We start from the raw sequence: 20193 nt of genomic DNA on the forward strand, positions 1-20193 counted from the left end.
ACCTGAATGGAAATGGGAGCATATCGTGATGGACTTTGTGGTGGGATTTCCAAAGACCAAGTCTAATCATGATGCAATATGGGTAATAGTCGATCGACTAAAAAAGTCCGTGCATTTCTCATTGGGAAAGTTGGTCAAAATGTACCTGGATAAAATCGTAATGCAGCATGGAGTACTAGTGTCTATCGTATCCGATAGAGATCCGAGATTCAACTCGAGATTTTGGTGACAATTTTATGATCATTTAGGAACTAAGTTGAAAATGAGTACGACATATCATCCTCAAACTGATGGCCAAAGCGAAAAGACTATTTAAATGATCGAGGATATGCTGAGAACCTGTGCGTTGGATTTCAAAGGAATTTGGGATGATCATTTGCCATTGATTAAATTTTCCTACAATAACAGTTATCACGCAAGTATTGGCATGCCATCTTACGAGGCATTGTATGAAAGGAAATGTAGACCTCCTACGTATAAGGATGAGGTTGACGAGCGCAAGCTAATTGGTCCAGAACTAGTGCAACAAATGAAAGAAAAAGTAGAAATGATTTGCAAAAGGGTGATAGCTGCTCAAGATCGACAAAAAAGGTATGGAGACCAAAATCAAAAGGATGTGCTATTCGAACCCGGAGATAAAGTGTTATTAAAGATATCTTCATGGAAAGGTTTATCCAGATTCGGGAATAAAGGAAAGCTAAGTCCTAGATATATTGGGCCATTTGAAGTATTAAAGAAAGTTGGAAAAGTGGCATACGAGTTAGCATTACCTCCATAAATGCAACATCTTTATAACATATTTCACATCTCTCTTCTAAAGAAGTATAATGCATATGCTAGTCATGTGATCGAATTGGAACCAGTGGAAATTAAATAAGTGAAATTTATATCCACTTGGAATGCTTAATATCGGCTTAATTTGGTGTCTTGGACTTAAGTATGTGGTGTTTTTAATGTGTTTTTGTGTTAAGTCATTTCAGGGCACTAGTCAGAAGGAGGAAATGAGTTTTACAATGTTTTTATGCTAATAAAGGTCAGGAATGGATTTTCGGAAGATCTGATAAGTGGATTTTTTATGTACTTGGAACGCTTCATTGCAAGCTTAAGTTGGTGTTTTGGACTCAAGTTGTTGGTATTTTTGATATGTTTTTGTATTATTGCATTTCAGGCATTAGTTAAATGAAGAAAGTAGCTTTTCAAGGAAATGCGCTAAAAAGAGCTAAGAATTGAAAGGCTAGGCCATTCTCAAGTTGAAGAGAATCTCGTTAGCTTCACGTGGGCAGTTGAATCGTTTAATTATGATGAGCAGAACTCAAGATACGACTAAAAGATAAAATTGCAGAAAAGTCCAGAAGTCAGGCGCGGCCGCCCCCAAAACCAGCACGGCCGCTCCGCCTTTCTGCCAAAAAACTAGCGCCCGTGCTGATTTGAGCGCGTCTGCCCCGCCCTTTTTGCCCCAGAATCCTGATTTTAGTAGAATTTCTTGATTTTAAGGGTCCAGGTCCACTAGGGGCTTATATATAGTGATAAAAAGACGTTTTCAACAAGAAGGAGACCAATGAGAGCAATAGGAAGACCTAGAGAGCACAAGACGGCTACGGAGAAGAAGAGTTTTGTATTCTTCAATATAGTTAAAACTTGGATGCTTGTTTTTAATTTATCTTTGAACCCCAGTACTCTTATATTGTTTATTATCATGTTTTCATTGGAACCCATGGTAACGATGAGTTCGGTTATGAACTAATCATTATTGTTGGGGTTCTAACGGATTTACTTATGGATTTCTATAGTTAATTTGTTTCAATATATTGGTGTGTCGTGATTGATTGATATCCTAGTATTGGTTGTGCTTATTCATCTTATATGCGTAGCTAACATATAAGATAGTGTGCTAATCTCTATTGAAGCGAATGTGAATATAGAGATTTTGAACTTTCCATGCTAGTATAGGTTCATGTATAATTGTTATGCATGATTCGTAGGTAATTTTAACCATCTTACTTGCCCTATGTAATCACAATAGATAACTTGTTCATTAAACCTTTATGTTGTCAAATTTTATAGCTATATAGGGTCTCAACATAATTGGTGTCTATTCAGTTTCTATCTCTTTTGTGGATGTCTGGTAGTAGGCTATTCGTACATCGAAAGTTGGCATTTACTAGTTTCATGTTATCTGATTAGTTGTCATCACCATCACATGCTAAGGTTAAAAACAATGACTTTGAATGAAGCAGTAATGAAGTTAGAATCCCATGTCTGTCTCATATAGTTAAATCAATCACTTTTAATCTTAGTTAATTGCATGTTAGTTTAATCTTAGTATAAACATTTCAAATTGTTGTTGTCTTAGCATTGAATGATAACCATATATTGTTACATAAGTGTATAATATGAACTAAACCTAAACCAGTCTCTGTGGGAATGAATCTAATTTATATCTTATACTACTTGCGAACGCGTATGCTTGCATGTAATTTTAGCGCGTGTTTTTGCCCTAACAAGTTTTTGGCGCCGCTGCCGGGGAGAATCTCAATGTGAAGCTTGGGAGTGCTACAAGAAGATGCTTAGGAAGTGTCCTCATCATGGAATTTCTGATTGGATGATCATCACACTACTAGAAATACTGCATAAGACATCGGTGCTTAGACATCGGCACGTAAAGCGCCCGATGTTAAAATATTTTTTAACATCAGTTTCTAAATAAGCAATGTTTAAAACATTTTTGACATCGGTTTCTTATACTAGCCGTTGTCTATGTTCCCAAAAAAAACTTCCAAATACAACTTTAACATCGGTTATTTTTACGAGCCGTTGTGTATGACAAATTTTAAAAAAATTCAAATTTGACTTATCATTTTCCCTATTTTAATACATATATTTCCCCCCTTTACCAAAATTCTTTCCCCCTTTTACCAAAATTCTTTCCCCCGCTACCTTATTTTTTATTTCCCCCTTTCCTACATTATCTCTCTCAAATTTCTCCATTCTCTCAAACCCCACTGTAATTAACCTCGATTCTCTCTCTCCCTCCATCTCTCTCAACATTGAAACTCTACCTCAAGCCTCAGACTCAATATCCTCTCTATTTTGTCTCTCTCTCTCACCTCTCTATCAACCCATCTGAAACCCTAATTATTTCATCCTCACAAATTAGTACTCACTAATTAAGAAATTTAAACCATGTACCGTAATTAAGCACATGCCCAATTTGAAATGGATTCGATTCATGCTTAATAATCTTAAAAAAACTTCCTTGGTTTGATTTATACGAAATCGATTAGTGGAAGGTCAGATTCTGGCCTTGGTGAAAGTGATTGATAATGGTTTGATGAAAGGGTTAGAGTTTTTCATAACAAATTGAGGTTGAAATTGGGAATATTTGATTTAGTAGCTTAAAATCAAGCCTTGTAAGCAACTGGTTTGGTTTGAATAGGTATGTAAATTTTAAATTATTTTAAAATTTTAGGTTGTGATTTTAATTAGGTTTTTGTTCATAGATCTGAAGCTTTAAAGCTTGAGTTATGTAATACATATTGTGAAAATATTGACACCTCCTAACTATAGGCAGTCATATTTTTTACTTTAGTATTGCTCATATTCGAAGACTAAATGAGATTGTCATATTTTTAAAAATACTGAGTGAGGCCTGAAATGATTAATAGTGTAATTACAATAATGAATGTTTCTTTCCTCCTCTTGGTTTTTCTCCTGACTCCTGTCGTCGCCTTGGAATCCGGTTATCATAATCCTGTCAACCAGACTTTCAGGCCTCCAGACGCGACAAGGAAGCTCCAGAGAGCAAGAGATTATTTAAGGAAGATTAGCAAACCATCTTATTTATTGTTGAAGGTGAATTACTTGTTCCATGTAGTGATACTTATTCTAAACATAATCAAGTATTTTATATGTATCAGAGAAAAATTGTTGTTGCTGATGATTCATTTTGGGAATGGAGTTGTGACAGTTGAGTGAGTTGGAAGTGTTTGGAGCAGAGAAGTGTGTAAAGGTGAATCCTGATTCGCCAAAAAAGCAAGTCAGGTTCTTAATAATGAACAGTAAGTTATGATGTCTACACAATAGGTATTATAATGCCTCAGTAACTGTGATTGACTGATTGTTTTCACCTCTTCTCAATATTTTAGACTATATGTGCAACATGATATATTCAATTTGATGAATCTATGCCATTGAAATAATATGAAATTTGTTACTTTTCAACAAGATATATTCAACACAATAAATCCATGTCACCGAAATAAGATGAAAATTGTCAATTTTCTGACTTCTGAGTTGTACTAGCCAATGATTTGGGTGGGCGACACACTGTCTTCATTTTGAAGGAATAGAATTTTCAGTTTTATGATATTATCAAACTTTTAGAACTCGAGATAAGTAACTGGTCCTATGTTATGCAATTTATGTTGGATTTTAATCACAGCGAAGGCATGGTAAAACACTTTTACACATATAAAATCCAAATAAAAGCATATAAATCGTGATTAAAACATATGAATCGATTACTAACCTTTAATAGCGATCCAAAAGCAACGATCGGAGATCCTTAGTAGCTGCTCCTCAAACGTGAAGCACTCCACTGGTATCCACCAAGAAAACGACGTTCAGGAGGAGGAGGAGGTGGAGAGAATTAGGTTTTTCTAAAAACTTTTGGGTTTGGGTTAGAATAAAAATAGGGTTTATAATAGTATATTTATAGGCAAAATTTTCAGCTGAAATTTTCCCATAAAATATTATTATTATTAACCCATTTATTATTCTCATTAATAATTAAAACACCTTTTAATTATTAATCCTTTTTCTAAACACTTTAGAAATAATTCTCTCTCTTGATTTAATTTCCAAAAATTAAATTCTTAATTAATAATATTAAGAACTTTTCTTAATTAATTTATAATCAATTAAATCTCATTTAATCAATTATTAAATTTGCCAATTAATTATTTATTTCATAAATAAATAATTATTAGCCATTATTAATTAATTCCTCCACCATTAAATCATTCTCTTTTTATGGTGTGACCCTGTAGGTTCAATATTAAGCTGGTAGTAGAAATAAATAATAATAAAACTATTTTATCATTATTTATATAAATTCTCTAATTTATTAAATATGATTAATTAATTAATCATATTTATTCTACATCGTGAGGGATACTTCTCAGCATATCGCGACTATCCGGATAATATGAATTCACTGCTTAGAATACCAAGAACCTATTTAGTGAATAGTTACCGTACAATAAACTCCTTCTACCCTACAATGTCCTGATTAAATACAAGGCATGGATCTCGTGTCAAGCCTATCTAATTTAATCACTTTCTTACCATTTACTATGCTTAGTTCTATGCAAATTAGAAACTCCTTTCTAATTTCATTCACTCTGGCCAGAGATTCCTGAACTAGCATAAGTGGATCAGCCTTGAACATTCGCTTCCTTCACTGGAAGGGGTAGATCCTTTATTGATCATACACTATCTTCGTGTACAAATTCCTATACCCAGTAGAGCCCTAATAATTGTCCCTGGAGACTAAGAACTAAACCAAAACTTAGTTCAGTGTACACAAGATGACTATGATGACCTCAAGTCTAAGGATACTTGTACAACTATCACTATGTGAACAACTGCTGACACGTGAGTGAACTCCATCAGTTGTTCAGCTGTGCGAGTCATGTTCAGTAAACTTATTCTATAATAAGCACCTACATACTAGCTATAGTGTCACCACACAAATGTCTATGAGAACAGACATCCTTCATAATGAAGCAAGCATAGTATGTACCGATCTTTGCGGATTATTAATTACCAGTTAGTAATCCTATGACCAGGAACTATTTAAGTTTAGAGTTATCATCTTTTAGGTCTCACTACTATGATCTCATCATAATCAATAAAAGCTTTACTCTAAACTATGGTATATCTTATTTAAACACTTAAATAGATAGAGCCCGTAATAAAAACAAAACAAGTCTTTTATTAATATCAATGAAATCAAAACAGATTACATAAAAGTTAGTCCTAAATCCTAATACATGATTGGACTTAGGACATATTCCTTTCAATTTATTCTTTATGCAGAAAACACAGGAAAGAAGAAAGTGAGTTTGTTTCTTCCTATGGTTAATGTCTCTAGGATTCCATGATACTTATAATGCTTATTACAAGTGGAATATACTTGTCATAATTTATTCGCTGAGTTAAGTCTGTGTAAACATTGTTGACCCTGACTCTTATGCAGGTGGAAAAAAACTATTAACTCCGTAACCACATCTCAGAACTGGATTTTTCTCTATACTTGAATCCACTATGTTGTCTCTATCAACAATAAATGAGGTCTGCACTTCTGTTGGGGTTGCTAAATATGGAAGGCCGATTAGAGTCCTGATGGAGATGTTGTAGAGTGTGTTGTATCTCACCTTCAACCAGCAAGTGAATACAAGTGAATCATGTCCCGAAGGAACTATTCCAATCAGAAAAACTACAGAGCAATGATCATGAGGTTGATTCTTTACTCAATTTTAAAATCCGATAACCATTTATATTTAGACTGGGCAATTGAACAACTAATTTTTCCAAGGACTTTCTAAAGCTTCACATGGAATAAAACCTTTCCTTAATGAATTATATATATTTACACTATTTTTTGATACAGAAAACTGTATTGTGATACATAATTTATCAATTTATAGACAAATCTGTCTATATGGTGTTTTTTTAACTGATCACAAACTATCAGAATGTCGATATTGTTAAACGAAGGGCTAAGCAATCAAAAAGTTCACAGAAATACAATTAAGCATGGCACAAATCTAAGAAGAAGCTGCATGCCATCTTATCAAATTGTGCTTCTAACTAAACTATGATCCTCTGACTATAGCATGCAGTAACATTTGCCACTGGAGATCAGTATTATGGAGCTAAAGCCAATATTAATGTATGGGCACCACGAGTAATTGATCAATATGAATTCAGTCTATCACAAGTATGTGTCATTTCTGGTTCCTTTGGAAATGATCTTAATACCATTAAAGAAAATGTGAGGATCGTTACCACATCTTGTATTTGACTTAACTTTGTAAGAACTCTGGCACACGTGCTAAGAACAGATAAAAGTATATACACTGTGTTTGTAGCATCTTTATAAAGATATTAAAGACGTGTTTCTCTTATAGATGTAGTACTAATAAATTTTGACATATGGAACACTTAGGAAACCAGAAAAACCCTTTATTTCATCACTTTTTATTGATTATAGGTAAATCAAGGAAGGTGGACTTCAGAAACCTTCAAATATAGGTGATCTATTCTCAGAAGGATCTCTGAATCCATATGCAGCTGATCTTTATACATTTGATTAGAGGTAATTATAATTCTTTTTGATCTATCTTTTATTAAAATTAATAAAACAAATCTGCTGTGACCGCCACTCTTACTGTCACAGGTTGGATTAGAGGCCAACAGATCTATACACATAACTATAAGATGATTACTAGTCCAATATTAAATCTGCTTCATTAGTTTAATTCCAGTCACTTTCCTTCTTGGACCATGAGCTTGGTCTACTCGGCTTTTACACTGTCACTGTGGTACCATTCCTAAGATGGAGCGCGCGCGCGCACACACACACACACATACTCACTGTTATAACATTTTAAAGGAAGAAGTGAAGCAGGCCGCCTACAACTGACAGTTTTGGCTGATACTTTGGCAATTCCGCAACATCATGATGCAGTTAGTGGTACTTGCAAGCATTAGAGATGTTTATAATGTCAGATGTAATAACTAGGGAATTTGGGTTTAATTATTTTTTGTTGGGATATTTATTTTAGAGTTGAATATATGTACGAATTGAGTTTGTTGTAGTGAATATTAAGAAATTTGCTATCAATTTATCTTTGTGTTTCCGTTGGATGTTTTTGGAATTTTTTTGTTGGGATGTTAGCATTGTTTGGTTTATTTTGGTTGTAGATGCAATTGGTTCCCTGTGGCTGTAAATAGTACCAGGATGGCATGCAATTTATAGAATATTAACATCTTAATGATTAATGTAAACCGATGTAAAAAATGTACAAAAGACATCAGGTAAAGTAATATTAAATGAAAAAGAACCAAAAAATAAATGTGAAATAGTCATTTGACATCGGTTCCGAAAAGAAACTTAATGTATTTTAAGTCAAATAACATCGGTTAGAGAAATTAGCTGATATTAAATAAAAAGATTTAATATCGGTTTCCTGAAGAACACCCGTATCTTATCCATCATTTCACATCGGGGGTCTATATAACCGATGTCTGATCAAACATTTCACATCGGGAAACTAATCTAACCAATATCTGATCTAGCATTTCACATCGGTTTGTTCAAAAGAATTTTAATAAATGGTTTTTAGATCTTGTAGATTTCATGTTTTAATGGATAAATACCTCATAATATACTCATATTCACCTAAAAATACTGTAATATAACCTGAAATTTGTTGTAAAGACATCACATTTAATCTTAAAACCGATCTATAACACTATAATAGACATCGGCTATTAACCGATGTCAAAGGCTGATGACATTTAACATCACACACGAAGACATCGATTCAGATTTTTTTTAATATCGGTTCTAAACCGATGTCTGATCCCATATTTCTAGTAGTTTCAATTGCTTCTATAACGGTTAGGGAGCACAGTCAAGACCCGTACTCGATGCAGCATCAGGTGGAGCATTATGGGCAAAGAGCTATGGGGAAGCTTATAATCTAATTGAACTGATGGCTTCTAATGAATATCAGTATCCAACTCAGAGATTGCCACAGGGCAAGGTAGCAGGAGTTCTTGAAGTGTATACAGCTACGACTATCACTGCTCAACTAAAGGTGTTGTCTATGAAGATCGATTCTCTGGCTAACTATGATGTTAATCAGATAACAAGTGTTTGTGAGCTGTGTGCGGGTTCGTATGCGACGGAGCAATGTGCTATATCTAGTGAATCAACTCAGTTTATGAGCAACTTTCAGAGATCACAACAACCAGTTCCAGACATATATCATCCTAACTTCAGCTGGAGCAATAATCAGAATGCGATGCAATAGCCGTTCTAGTAGTTTGGAAACAAGCAATTCAATCCGCCTGGTTTTCAGCAGTAATATGCACCACGACAACAACTTCAACTTCAACAAAAAACTCATGGAGGTACAGGTCTATCTTTGAATGAAAAATATAAATTGGAGGAGTTGCAGCTTATGTGCAAAAACCCGGCTCTTATATGCCAAAGCCAGGCTGTTTCTATCAAGACTCTAGAGAACCAAATAGGGAAAATCGCTAACGCCTTATTGAATCGACCATCAGGAACGCTTCCTAGTGATACAGAAGCTAATCCAGGCAAGAGGGAAGTTAACGAATAGGTGAACGCCATCACCTTGAGATCCGGAAAGTTCACAAGCCACCAAATTCAGCAAGACGAAGAGTATGAAAACTCTGTCTAGAATGCAGGTGCGTATGCACCCTTGCCAATTCCAGAAGATGAGATTGTAGCTGAAAAAGTGGTACAGAAGGGTGCCGAGGTGGAATCAAGGAAGAAAATTGTGGAACACACTCCTCCTGAGGGTAATACAGGGGAGAAACAGGTCTATCCTCCACCCCCTTTTCCTAAGAGGCTGCAGAAGCAGAAGTTGGATGAGCAATTTGCTAAGTTTCTGGAGGTGTTCAAGAAACTTCACATCAATATACCTTTCGCTGAAGCTCTTGAACAGATGCCTAGCTATGCAAAGTTTATAAAAGGTATTCTCTCTCGAAAAATGAAGCTCGATGACTTAGAGATTGTTGCTCTTTCGGAGGAATGCAGTGCAGTTTTGCAACAGAAATTGCCTACGAAGCTTAGGATCCTGGAAGCTTCACGATTCCTTGCACTATTGGAAATTTGTCTTTCGACAAATGCTTGTGTGATTTGGGAGCTAGCATCAATCTGATGCCCTTGTCCATCTTCAAGATGCTAGGTCTACCTGATTCGAGACCAACATACATGTCATTGCAACTAGCTGACCGTTCCATCACTAATCCATAAGGTATAGTGGAGGATGTCTTGGTCAAGGTAGACAAACTCATCTTACCTGCTGATTTTGTAATTCTGGATTTCGTGGAAGATAAGAAGATTCCTACCATCTTGGGAAGACCATTCTTGGCTATAGGCCGAACTATGATCGATATGCAAAAATGAAAGCTTATGATGAAGGTTCAAGATCAGAAGGTCACTGTTAATGTGTTCAAGGCAATAAAGGTACCCACAAATGAAGAGAAGTGCTTTAAAGTAGAGCGGGTCGAATCTGTCATGAATTTGGAGCTTGAGCAATTACCAAAGTCAGATACCTTAGAGAGATCCTTCATAAGGGAATCAGTTATTGAAGATGAAGAAGGAGCAGAGCAACTGCAGATTTTGAATGCACCTCAGTCGAAGAGGAAGTTGGATATGCCATTCGATTCTCTTCAGTTACCAGAGCTGAAAATTCTTCAGGAGCGTCTCGAGCCGTCTATTGAAGAATCTCCCACACTTGAGCTCAACCCACTGCCAAAACACTTGAGTTATGCATTATTAGGTGCACCCCCTGACAAGGGGTTGGGATATATCTATGATAATCTAAAGGGTGACCGGCCGGTTCCTCCCGCGCTTATAGAGGGTCCCACTTGTACACCATAGATAATTGATATGTTTGGTCTTGGTGATGCGCGGTATAGAAGGTTGATTCGGCGTATTGAGGCCATTCATGACATTCACCGATGTTTTGCTGAAGATTTGACACGCGCTCTCGGTACTTTTTTTGAGACATTGGTGTCGAGGTTGATTGGCCACCTGATCCTCCACCCGAAGAGGGTGATCCTCCCGCTAACTAGGTATGCCTTGAATTCTTATTATTACCTTTAATGAGGACATTGAAAATTTTAAGTTTGGGGGTGATAATGTAACGATTAGTTTGTGTGTTTTCATATAGATTCATATAGATTCATATTGCTTGTATAGTCGTTAAGTCATTCGTATTTTTGCATGATTGTTCATATAGGTCATATTTGTTTGCATTTTTATTTGTGTTTTTATGTGAGTTCATGTAGTTGTATTTGCATGCATATAATATGATCCCGTAGATGAGCTATTTCTGATTGATAAGTTGATGTTGATTTGAGTGTAGTGATGGTGAATAGAGGGATGTTTAAATCTTAATGAATTGGTTTGCATGCCCAGGAAAAAAATCACAAGTCTTTTAGGTTGCTTTTGATCTAGATCATGATCATACTTGTTTATTTGTTGAGATTTAATCACTTGGTTATATTTAGAATTTTTGCTATTCTCGTAATGACGTAGGAGCACTGATTTTTTAAACTGGAGAAAAGCAGGATTTTATTGCTTGTTTTGAATAAGTCTATGCGTCAAATGGCTAGTAGCTGGCTCATATTTTTATGAGTAGTCTAGGATTGAATGAGATGGAGCGAAACACACTCATTCAGAAATTGTTGACGAAAAAGAAGAAAAAAAGAGAAAAAAAGTATGTGTTAGTATATGTATAATTGATCACGAGTGAGCTCTTTAATGCTCAAGTTATTAAGTTCTAGGGGACTTTGTGCCTAGTGACCTAAGGCTTTGATAGTCTGGGATCCGCTAACCTAAGTATTTTGGGACCTCACTCATTACACGGTCAAATATGCATGTTGTTATGTGTTCAACAATAGTGTGAATCCTTGTATAACTCTAGTAGAAATAAGGTCTTGAGAGGCATTATGCGTTTAACGTCTATTCTGTTTATAAATTTGTGATTATTTTGATGAAAGATAAGTTATGGTTATTGATCTAGTATCGAGAGTATTTCTGTTAAGCATTCCACACATGCACGTTCTTGTTTTTGAGTAGATTTGTGATATTTATTCGAGCTCTTTTTTGAGTTATTACATTCTTAGAGGCGTTGGCTTATTCATTTGGTTATGGTTATTCTGAGGGGATCAATTACATTATTATTTAGTTGCATTCACGTAGTTGCATTCTTGCATTAGGTTTTTTTTATAGATTTGAGTCTGTTTATGCTTGAGGACAATCATCGATTCAAGTTTGGGGGTGTGATAAGTGGATTTATATCTACCTGGAATGCTTCATTATAAGCTTAAGTTGGTGTTTTGGACTCAAGTTGTTGGTATTTTTGATATGTTTTTGTGTTATTGCATTTTCGGCATTAATTAAATGAAGAAAGGATTTTTGTAAGAAAATATGCTGAAAAGAGCTAAGAATTGGAAGCCTAGTCCATTCTTAAGTTGAAGAGAATCTCGTTAGCTTCACGTGGGTAGTTGGATCGCCTAATTCTGACGAGCAGAACTCAAGATACGGCCGAAAGAAGAAATTGCTAAAAAGTCCAGAAGTCATGGGCGGCCGCCCCCAAAACCAGCGCGGCCGCCCCACCTTTTTTCCAAAAAAACCAGCACGCCCGCGCTGATTTGAGCGCGGCCACACCGCCCTTTTTTCCCCAGAATCCTGATTTTAGTATAATTTGATGATTTTGAGGGTCCAGGTCCACTAAGTGCTTATATATAGTGATAAAAAGTCGTTTTTAGCAAGAAGGAGACCAAAGAGAGTAATAGGAAGACCTAGAGAGCACAAGACGACTACGGAGAAGAAGATTTTTGTATTCTTCATTATAGTTGATACTTGGATGCTTGTTTTCAATTTGTCTTTAAACCCTAATACTCTTTTATTATTTATTATCATGTTTTCATTGGAACCCATGATGACGATGAGTTCGGTTATGAACTAATCGTTATCGTGGGGTTCTAACGGATTTAATTATGGATTTTTATAGTTAATTTGTTTCAATATCTTGGTGTGTGGTGATTGATTGATATCCTAGTATTGGTTGTGCTTATTCGTCTTATGTGCGTAGCTAACATATAAGATAGTGTGTTAATCTCTATTGAAGCGAAAGTGAATATAGAGATTTAGAACTTGTCATGCTAGCATAGGTTCGTGTATAATTTTTATGCATGATTCATAGGTAATATTAACCATCTTACTTGCCCTATGTAATCACGATAGATAACTTGTTCATTAAACCTTATGTTGTCAAATTGTATAGACATATACGGTCTCAACATAATTGGTGTCTATTCAGCTTCTATCTCTTTTGTGGATGTCTGGTAGTAGGGTATTTATACAACGAAAGTTGGCGTTTACTAGTTTCATGTTATCTGATTAGTTGTCATCACCATCACATGCTAAGGTTAAAAACAATGACTTTGAATGAAGTAGTAATGAAGTTAGAATCCCATGTTTGTCTCATATAGTTAAATCAATCACTTTTATTCTTAGTTAATTGCATGTTAGTTTAATCTTAGTATAAACATCTCAAATTTTTATTGTCTTAGCATTGAACGATAACCATATATTATTGCGTAAGTGCATAATCTGAACTTAACCTAAACCAGTCTCTGTGGGAACGAATTTGATTTATATCTTATACTACTTGCGAACGCGTATACTTGCATGTAATTTTAGCACGTGTTTTCTCCCTAAAAAGATCGCACGAAGAAAGGAGCGCAAAAGAAAAAAAATCAGAATTTTTGTCAGAAGGGAGCCGCGCCCGCGCCAGAAGCGGGGAAGCCACGCCAGAAAGTCCAGCAAGGCAGCGTGCCCGCGCTAGAAGGTCACGCGCCTGCGCCAATGCAAAAAGCCAGAATCCTGATTATATTATAATTTTTATTTTCTAAGAGTCCAGATCAACTTGGGGCCTATATATAAAGATAAAAAGTCATTTTTAATAACTAGGAAGCTAGGGAGAACATTAAGAAGAACTAGAGCGCACGAGACGGCTAAGGAGAAGAAGAATTTGTTTCATACTTTTGTATTCTTCCTTTTAGGCGATACTTTTGGATGCTTGGTTTGTTCTTGTTCTAAACCCTATTACCTTTATATTCTATCATAGTAATCTGAACTTATTTAGTACCATATTTTTATTGGAACCCATGGTGATGCTGCGTTCGATCATGAACTAATCGTTGTCATGGGGTTCTAGCGGATTTATTTGTGGATTTCAATAGTTGATTGTTCTAAGTCTTTAGTGTGTGATGATTTATGATTTCCTAGTTTGGTTGTGCTTATTCGTCTTTGATGCGTAGCTAACATTTAAGATTGTTTGTTAATCTCTATTGTAGCGATAATGAATATAGAGGTTTAGAACTTGCCATGCTAGCATAGGTTTATGTATAAATTGACATGCATAATTCGTGAGTAATTATAACCATCTTACACACCCTATATAATCATAATAGATAACTTGCTCTTCAACCATTATGTTTTCAAATTTTATAGACATATAGGGTCTAAGCATAATTGGTGTCTATTTGGCTTCTATCTTGATTGTGGATGCTTAGTAGTAGGGTATACGTATATCGAAATATAGCGTATATTAATTTCGTGTTATCTGATTAGTTATCATCACCATCGCATACTATTGATAAAGACATAAACTTTAAATAAAGAATTTAATGAAGTTAGAATCCCATGCTTTATTCTCATATAAGTAATTCCGTTTTAATCTCTTAGTTTAAGTTTGCTAGTATAATCTCTTAGGTAGTTAATCCACTCAAACTTGTTACTTGTCTTACCTGTGAATGATAATCATACATTGTTGCATAAGTGCATAATCTGAAATTAACCTAAACCAATCCTTGTGGGAACGAACTCGACTTAAATCTTATACTACTTATGATCATGTACGCTTGCGTGTACTTTCACGTGTATTTTAGTGCGAACAAGTTTTTGGCGCTGCTGTCGGGGAACAGTGTTAATTTTTAGTTTATGCGCTTGACATCAGTGGTTGTTAAAGTTCACTGACTCAGATTATTTTACTTATACGGTTACTTTGTTATGTTTCAGGTACTCTAGAGAGCATGTATGTGAACACTTTCTCAATCTCATAAGGAAACACTAGACGAAGTTGTAGAAGAGGAAAAAGAAGTTTTTAAACAAGTTGAGAAAGTTGAAGAAGAAGCGATCATTACAATGGGAGAACCAGCAGCAACAACGAAATTGTTGATGGATTTTTCTCAAACAAAGATCAATGACATTCAATATAGCATTGTGAGGCCAGCTATCGCAGCTAATACCTTTGAGATCAAGCCTGGCACGATTCAGATGGTACATAATTCAGTCCATTTTGGGGGTTCTCCAAAGAAAGATCCCAATATCCACATTAGGGATTTCATCGAGATCTGTGACACCTTCAAGTTCAATAATGTTTCTGAAGATGCCGTGAAACTGAGATTTTTCCCATTCTCTCCGAGGGATAAAGCTAAGAGCTGGTTACACTCTCTACCAGCTGGCTCAATTACGACTTGGGAGGATCTTGATCAGAAATTCCTTACTAAATTCTTCCCTATGGTAAAGATAGCTACAATCAGGAATGCTCTTACTCAATTCGCACATCAATCGGGTGAATCTTTATGTGAAACTTGGTAACGCTATAAGGAGATGCTTAGGAAGTGTCATCATCATGGAATGCCTGACTGGATGGTGATCAATTACTTTTATAATGGTTCGGGAGCACAGTCGAGACCTATGCTTGATACAGCATGAGGTGGAGCTTTATGGGCTAAGAGATATTAGGAAGCTTATGAGCTGATCGAGATGATGGCTGCGAATGAATATCGGAATCCCACTCAGGGGCTACCATAAAACAAGGTAGCAGGAATTCTGGAGGTGGATACAGCTACAACTATCGCTGCTCAGTTGAAGGCGTTGACTATGAAGGTCGATTCTCTGACCAACTATGGTGTTCAACTGATAATAAGTGTTTGTATGACTTGGGAGCTAGCATCAATCTCATGCCCTTGTCTGTCTTGAAGAAACTTGGTTTGCCTGATCCAAAACCAGTAAACATATCTTTGCAACTGGCTGACCGTTCTATCACTTATCCACGAGGTGTAGTGGAGGATGTCTTGGTTAAGGTGGATAAACTCATCTTCCCTGCTAATTTTGTCATTCTGTACTTCGAGGAAGATAATAAGATTCCCATTATCTTGGGGAGACCATTCTTAGCTACATGCCGAACTTTGATTGATGTGCAAAAGGGTGAGCTTACAATGAGAGTTCAGGGTCAGGACGTTACCTTCAATGTCTTCAATGCAATGAAATTCCTTATTGATGAAGAGGAATGTTTTAAATTATAGTTGGTCGACTCTATAGTGACTTCAGAGCTTGGTCAATTACTAAGGACTGGCGCCTTAGAGAGAGCCTTAATAGGGGAATCTGATAGTGAAGATGAAGAAGGGGGTAGAGCATCTTCAGTATTTGAATGCTTCTCCATGGAAAAGGAGATTGGATTTGCCATTCGAGTTTCTTGATTTATTAGAGCTTAAAAATTCTCAGGAGCGTCTTAAACCTTCTATCGAGGAAGCTTCCACACTGGAGCTGAAACCACTGCCTGATCATCTGAGGTATGCCTTTTTAGGAGATACATCTACTTTACCTGTTATTATTGTATCTGACCTTTCAGGTAGTGAAGAAGATAAGCTCTTTAGAATTCTGAGAGAATTCAAATCAGCAATTGGATGAACTATAGCAGATATCAAGGGAATCAACCGTTCTTATTGCATGCATAAAATTTTGCTCGGGGAAGGAAGTAAGACAACAGTTGAGCTGTAGAGAAGACCCAATCCTATCATGAAAGAGGTTGTGAAGAAGTAAATTCTTAAATGGTTGGATACAGGGATCATCTATCCTATTTCTGACAATTTATGGGTGAGCCCGGTGCAGTGTGTGCCTAAGAAAGGAGGCATTACAGTTGTTGCTAATGAGAAGAACGAGCTCATTCCTACTCGAACAGTCACAGGGTAGAGAGTATGCATGGACTATCGGAAGCTGAATAAAGCCACCAGGAAGGATCACTTGCCTCTTCCATTTATTGATCAAATGCTTGATAGGTTGGCTGGTCATGAGTATTATTGTCTTTTGGATGGGTATTCGGGCTATAATCAGATTTGCATTGCCCCAGAAGATCAAGTGAAGACCAATTTTACTTGTCCTTTTGGCACTTTCGCATTCCGTCAAGTTTCTTTCGGACTTTATGGTGCACCTGCTACCTTTGAGAGATGCATGATGGAAATATTCTCTGATATAATTGGCTCTAATGTGGAGGTGTTCATGGATGACTTCTCTGTGTTCGGGATTTCGTATGATGAGTGCTTGCATAATCTTGGCTTGGTCTTGAAAAGATGTGTTGAGACCAATCTGGTGCTCAACTGGGAAAAATGTCACTTCATGGTATAAGAGGGTATCATTCTTGGGCACAAGGAGTCTAGCAAGGGGTTTGAAGTGGATAAGTTCAAGGTGGGGGTTATTGAAAAGCTTCCTTCACCAATCTCAGTTAAAGGAGTCCGCAGTTTTCTAGGTCATGCGGGTTTCTATCGGAGATTCATCAAAGACTTCTCCAAAATCTCTAAACCGTTATGCAATCTGTTAGAAAAGGATGTCCTTTTCAAATTCAATGAAGAATGTCTAGCTGCTTTTGAGAGCCTGAAGAAGAGTTTGACTACAACACCTATTATTACTGTACCTGATTGGAATGAGCCATTCGAGATGATGTGTGATGCTAGTGACTATGCAGTTGGAGCAGTTCTTAGCCAAAGAAAGCAAAACATATTTCATGTGGTTTACTATGCTAGTAAAACCCTTAATGGTGCTCAGCTGAATTATACTACTACAGAGAAGGAGCTTTTAGAGATTGTCTATGGTTTCGAGAAATTTTGATCTTATTTTTTTGGGAAAAAATTGACTGTGTTCACTGATCATGCTGCTATTTGATATCTGGTCTCAAAGAAAGATTCAAAACCTCGCTTGATTGGATGGATTCTATTGCTTCAAGAATTTAAGCTATAAATCAAAGACATAAAAGGTATAGAAAACCAAGTAGCGGATCATCTCTCACGACTGAAAGATCAAGGAAAAGCTTCCCAAGATAAGACGTTAATCAATGAATCTTTTCCCGATGAGCAACTTTTTGCGGTGCAAGAAGAAGAACCATGATTTGTAGACATTATGAACTAACTTGTTAGTAATATTATTCCCCCAGAATTCTCTTATGCTCAAAGGAAGAAGTTTCTACATGAGGTGAAGTGGTATCGATGGGATGAGCCGTTCTTGTTTAGACAGGGAGCATATCAGATTATCAGAAGATGCATTCCGTATCGTGAGATAGAGTGTATTCTGCGAGATTGTCATTCTACTATGTATGGTGGTAATTATGGTGGAGAGAAGAAAATTTCCCGTATTCTCCAAGAGGGATTTTTCTGGCCTACTTTGTTTAAGGATGCTCATCAGTTCGTGTCAAGATGTGATCGCTGCCAAAGCGTTGGAAATATATCCAAGAGAGATGAGATGCCTCTCAATATTCTTATTGAAGTTCAAATTTTCGATGTTTGGGGAATCGACTTTATGGGGCCATTTGTCTCATCACGCAATTATCAGTATATTCTTTTGGCGGTAGATTATGTGTCCAAATGGGACGATGCGAAGGTGGTGATAAATTTTCTTCGTAAGTATATATTACACGTTCCGGTACTCCAAGGGTTATAATCAGTGATGGGGGATCGTATTTCTGCAATCGCAAGTTCACTACGTTAATGGAAAGATATCATGTGAATTATCGTGTTGCCAGAGCCTACCATCCTCAAACTAATGGGCAAGCTGAAGTGTCGAATCGAGATATCAAGCAAATCTTGGAAAAGGTTGTGAGTCCGTCAAGGAAGGATTGGTCGTTGCAACTAGATGAAGCTGTGTGGGCCTATAGAACAGCATACAAGACTCCTCTAGGAATGTCACCGTTCCATTTGGTATATGGGAAGGCATGTGATTTTCCTGCGGAGCTAGAGCATAGAGTGTATTGGGGTTTAAAGAAGCTCAATCTAGACATGGAAACTGCTGGAGAGAAAAGAATGCTTCAGCTTAATGAACTCGATGAGCTCCGACTACAGGCTTATGAGAACAACAAGATATACAAGGAGAAGGTCAAGAGATGGCATGATAGGAGGTTGGTGTGCAAGTCATTTTTGCCTGGTCAGTAAGTTCTATTATTCAACGCTTATCTCCGACTCTTTCCAGGAAAGCTTAAGTCAAGGTGGCCAGGGCCGTTCATTGTCAAAACCGTGTTTCCACATGGAGCTGTGGAGATTTTTGATAAGCATCTGGACCAAGCGTTCAAGGTAAATGGTCAGAGGTTGAATCATTACTATGGTGATACGGCGAACCTTGAGGTGGTGAGCGCCGTTCTTTCGACAACTTGATTCTAAGATTCACGTCAAGCTAGCGACGTAAACCAAGTGCTTCATGGGAGGCAACCCATATTTGTTGTATAGTGGTTTCGACAAGAAAAAAAATGCAAAGAAATAAAATTTCAGAAATTTTCTAGAAGCACGGCGCGCCCGCGCTGGAAGCGGGGCAGCCACGCGATATTCTCCAGAAACACGGTGCGCCCGCGCTGGAAATGGGGCGGCCGCACGACCCTCCTAAAAAAAAGAAAAAATGAGAGAAAAAATCAGATCAAAACAACTCCCTACCCAAAATTTAACCTATTTCTACTCTAATTCTATATCTTAAACACTTCTAAACCCTACCCATTCCTCTTACCTATCATATATATATACATCTTCTCTCATTATACATACATCTTCTATACTCTCCAAACCCTAGCCTCTCGTATACACTAATCTCTATTCTACTGTTGTAATGGAACACAAAAGAGCGAGGACCACTGGGAGTAGTCGCACACATCCCTCGGCTACCGATGATTCTAGCATGGGTGGAGCGGTGAACATATTTTTTCTCCGGAGGCACAAGCAGAGTTTACTAGGCTGATGTCTAAGTCAATTGCGAAGGAGAGGGGTTTCTTTCCCACGAGAAGGATGGGAAGCTTTTGGAGATGATCGTTGAGTTAGGTTGGCAGACTTTCTATGCGACACCCTTTGCAGTCCCGATGAGCATTATGCGGGAATTTTATGAGAATGCTAAGGCGGATAATAATGGGTTGACGGTTGATTATACTCTTGAGGCTATTCATTGAGTTATCAATCCACCTGCGAGGAAGCCTATTGTGGAGGATTGGGTACAAAAGACTAGAGAGGATTTTGATCTGGATTATATTGTGGCCGAGTTGTGTG

General features: G+C 36.9%; 1 non-coding gene and 1 pseudogene across 1 annotated transcript; one reads left to right on the forward strand and one right to left on the reverse strand.

Moving 5' to 3' along the window:
• The window catches only part of LOC141695744 (uncharacterized), a 70811-nt pseudogene that overhangs the window by 25093 nt on the left and 25525 nt on the right, over nt 1-20193 (forward strand).
• On the reverse strand, nt 15434-15540 carry LOC141698736 (small nucleolar RNA R71). The gene has a single exon (XR_012565240.1). It is a non-coding gene; the product is annotated as a small nucleolar RNA R71 (small nucleolar RNA).

Source organism: Apium graveolens, chromosome 11 (assembly GCF_009905375.1).
Source record: "Apium graveolens cultivar Ventura chromosome 11, ASM990537v1, whole genome shotgun sequence".
In the NCBI taxonomy this organism is placed as follows: Eukaryota; Viridiplantae; Streptophyta; class Magnoliopsida; order Apiales; family Apiaceae; genus Apium; species Apium graveolens.